Source organism: Triticum aestivum, chromosome 7D (genome assembly GCF_018294505.1).
Source record: "Triticum aestivum cultivar Chinese Spring chromosome 7D, IWGSC CS RefSeq v2.1, whole genome shotgun sequence".
NCBI lineage: Eukaryota > Viridiplantae > Streptophyta > Magnoliopsida > Poales > Poaceae > Triticum > Triticum aestivum.
In genome coordinates this window covers 251,370,204-251,374,867 of record NC_057814.1, presented here as the reverse complement: position 1 = coordinate 251,374,867, position 4,664 = coordinate 251,370,204, and positions in this window count along the sequence as shown.

The following is a 4,664-nucleotide window of genomic DNA, read 5'->3' as shown; positions in this document are numbered from 1 at the left end:
TATGGGCCATATGGGCCATAGGAGGGAGGCTAACCAGCCCACAAGGGCTGGTGCGCCCCCCACAAGGGAGGAGGCCGAATTGGATTCGGGAAGGGGGCGCCACCCACCTTTCCTTCTCCTACTCCCTCTCCTTTCCCCCTTTCCCCCTCCATGAGAAGGAAAAGAGGGGGGGCAAATCCTACTAGGACTAGGAGTCCTAGTAGGACTCCCCCTTATGGCGCGCCCCCTAGGGCCGGCCTCCTCCCTCTCCCTCCTTTATATACATGGGCAGGGCACCCCTTGGAGATACAACAGTTATTCTCTTAGCCATGTGCGGTGCCCCCTTCCACAGTTTACTCCTCCGGTCATAGCGTCGTAGTGCCTAGGCGAAGCCCTGCGCGGATCACATCACCATCACCGTCACCACGCCGTCGTGCTGACGAAACTCTCCCTCGACCCTCTGCTAGATCAAGAGTTCGAGGGACGTCATCGAGCTGAACGTGTGCAGAACTCGGAGGTGTCGTACGTTCGGTACTAGATCTGTTGTATCGCGAAGACGTTCGACTACATCAACCGCGTTATATTAACGCTTCCGCTTTCGGTCTACGAGGGTACGTGGACACAATATCCCCCTCTCGTTGTTATGCATATCCTAGATAGATCTTGCGTGATCATAGGAATTTTTTTGAAATTGCATGCTACGTTCCCCAATGTGGCATCCGAGCCAGGTCTATGCGTAGATGATATGCACGAGCAAAACACAATGAGTTGTGGGCGATAATAGTCATACTCCTTACCACCAACGTCTTACTTTGATTCGGCGGTATTGTTGGATGAAGCGGCCCGGACCGACATTACATGACCGCGTTCATGAGACTGGTTCTACCGACGTGCTTCACACACAGGTGGCTGGCGGGTGTCTGTTTCTCCAACTTTATTTGAATCGAGTTTTACTACGGTCGATCCTTGTTGAAGGTTAAAACAACACACTTGACGAAAAATCGTTGTGGTTTGGATGCGTAGGTAAGAACGGTTCTTGCTAGAAGCCCGTAGAAGCCACGTAAAACTTGCAACAACAAAGTGGAGGACGTCTAACTTGTTTTTGCAAGGCATGTTCTGATGTGATATGGTCAAGACGTGATGAGATATAAATTGTTGTATGAGATGATCATGTTTTGTAAAAGTTATCGGCAACTAGCGGGAGCCTTATGGTTGTCGCTTTATTGTATAAAATGCAATCGCCATGTAATTGCTTTACTTTATCACTAAGCGGTAGCGATAGTCGTGGAAGCAATAGTTGGCGAGACGACAACGACGCTACGATGGAGATCAAGGTGTCAAGCTGGTGACGATGGAGATCATGAAGGTGCTTTGGAGATGGAGATCAAAGGCACAAGATGATGATGGCCATATCATGTCACATATTTTGATTGCATGTGATGTTTATCCTTTATGCATCTTATTTTTCTTAGTACGGCGGTAGCATTATAAGATGATCCCTCACTAAATTTCAAGGTACAAGTGTTCTCCCTGAGTATGCACCGTTGCTATAGTTCGTCGTGCCGAGACACCACGTGATGATCGGGTGTGATAAGCTCTACGTTCACATACAACGGGTGCAAGCCAGTTTTGCACATACAGAATACTCGGGTTAAACTTGACGAGCCTAGCATATGCAGATATGGCCTCGGAACACTGAGACCGAAAGGTCAAACATGAATCATATAGTAGATATGATCAACATAGTGATGTTCACCATTGAAAACTACTCCATCTCACGTGATGATCAGACATGGTTTAGTTTATATGGATCACATGATCATTTAGATGACTAGAGGGATGTCTATCTAAGTGGGAGTTCTGAAGTAATATGATTAATTGACTTTAATTTATCATGAACTTAGTCCTGATAGTATTTGCATATCTATGTTGTAGATCAATAGCTTGCGATGTAGCTCCCCGTTTATTTTTTGATATGTTCCTAGAGAAAAATAAGTTGAAAGATGATAGTAGCAATGATGCAGACTGGGTCCGTGATCTGAGGACTATCCTCATTGCTGCAAAAAAGAATTATGTCCTTGATGCACCACTAGGTGACTGACCTATTGCAGGAGCAGATGCCGACGTTATGAACATTTGGCAAGCTTGGTATGATGACTACTTGATAGTTTAGTGCACCATGCTTTACGGTTTAGAACCGGGACTTTAAAAATGTTTTGAATGCCACGGAGCATATAGGATGTTTCAAGAGCTGAAATTGCTATTTCAGACTCATGCCCGGGTCGAGAGGTATGAGACCTCTGACATGTATTTTGCCTATAAGATGGAGGAGAATAGCTCAACAAGTGAGCATGTGCTCAGAATGTCTGAGTACTACTATCGCTTGAATCAAGTGGGAGTTAATCTTCCAGATAAGATAGTGATTGACAAAGTTCTCTAGTCACTATCACTAAGTTACTGGAACTTTGTGATGAACTATAATATGCAAGGGATGAACAAAAACGATTCCCGAGCTCTTCGTGATGCTGATATCGGCGAAGGTAGAAATCAAGAAAAGCATCAAATGTTGATGGTTCACAAGACCACTGGTTTCAAGTAAAAGGGCAAGGGAAAGATGGGAACTTCAAGAAGAATGGCAAGCAAGTTGCCACTCCCATGAAGAAGCCCAAAGCTAGACCCAAGCCTGAAACTGAGTGCTTCTACTGGAAAGGAAATGGTCACTGGAAGCGGAACTACCCCAAATACTTGGCGGATAAGAAGGATGGCAAAGTGAACAAAAGTATATATGATATGCATGTTATTGATGTACTTTACTAGTGTTCATAGTAGCCCCTAGGTATTTGATACCGGTTCAGTTGCTATGATTAGTAAATCGAAACAGGAGTTACAAAATGAAGAAAGACTAGTTGAGGGCGAGGTGACGATGTGTGTTGGAAATGATTCCAAGGTTGATAAGATCACCATCGCATACTCCCTCTACCTTCGGGATTAGTATTGGAACTAAATAAATATTATTTGGTGTTTGCGTTGAGCATAAATATGATTGGATCATGATTATTGCAATACAGTTATTCATTTAAGTGAGAGAATAATTGTTGTTTTGTTTACATGAATAAAACCTTCTATGGTCTTACATCCAATGTAAATGGTTTACTGAATCTCGATCACAGTGATACACATAATATTGATGCCAAAAGATGCAAAGTTAATAATGATAGTGCAACTTATTTGTGGCACTACCATTTAGGTCATATTGGTGTAAAGCGCATGAAGAAACTCCATGTAGATGGGCTTTTGGAATCACTTGATTATGAATCACTTGATGCTTGCGAACCATGCCTCATGGGCAAGATGAGTAAGACTCCGTTCACCGAAACAATGGAGCAAGCCACTGACTTATTGGAAATAATACATACTGATGTATGCGGTCCGATGAGTGTTGAGGCTTGCGGCGGGTATCGTTATTTTCTGACCTTCACAGATGATTTAAGCAGATATGGGTATATCTACTTAATAAAACACAAGTCTGAAACATGTGAAAAGTTCAAAGAAATTCAGAGTGAAGTTGAGAATCATCGTAACAAGAAAATAAAGTTTCTATGATCTAATCACAGAGGCAAATATTTGAGTTATGAATTTGGCCTTCAATTAAAAACAATGTGGAATAGTTTCACAACTCATGCCACCTGGAACACCACAGCATAATGGTGTGTCCGAACCTCGTAACCGTGCTTTGGGGTTATGCATTAGAGACAGCTTCATTCACGTTAAATAGGGCACCATCTAAATCCGTTGAGACGACACCGGATGAACTATGGTTTGGCAAGAAACCTAAGCTGTCGTTTCTTAAAGTTTGAGGTTGCGATGCTTATGTGAAAAAGTTTCAGCCTGATAAGCTCGAACCCAAATCGAAGAAGTGCGTCTTCATAGGATACCCAAAGGAGACTGTTGGGTACACCTTATATCACAGATCCGAAGGCAAGATATTTGTTGCTAAGAATGGATCCTTTCTAGAGAAGGAGTTTCTCTCGAATGAAGTGAGTGGGAGAAAAGTAGAACTTGATGAGGTAGTTGTACCTTCTCCCGAATTGGAAAGTAGTTCATCACAGAAATCAGTTCCAGTGATTCCTACACAAATTAGTGAGGAAGCTAATGATGATGATCATGAAACTTCAGATCAAGTTACTACCAAACCTCGTAGGTCAACCAGAGTATGGTCCGCACTAGAGTGGTATGGTAATCCTTTCTAGAAGTCATGTTACTAGACCATGGCGAACCTATGAACTATGAGGATGCGATGATGAGCCCAGATTCCGCGAAATGGCTTGAGGCCATAAAATCTGAGATGGGATCCATGTATGAGAACAAAGTATGGACTTTGTTTGACTTGCCTGATGATCGGCGAGCCATTGAGATTAAATGGATCTTCAAGAGGAAGACGGACGCTGATAGTAGTGTTACTATCTAGAAAGCTCGAATTGTCGCAAAAAGTTTTCGACAAGTTCAAGGTGTTGACTACGATGAGAGTTTCTCACTCGTATCTATGCTTAAAGTCTGTCTGAATCATGTTAGCAATTGCCACATTTTATGAAATTTGGCAAATGGATGTCAAAACTGCATTAATGGATTTCTTAAAGAAGAGTTGTATATGATGCAACCAGAAGGTTTTGACAATCCGAAAGGTG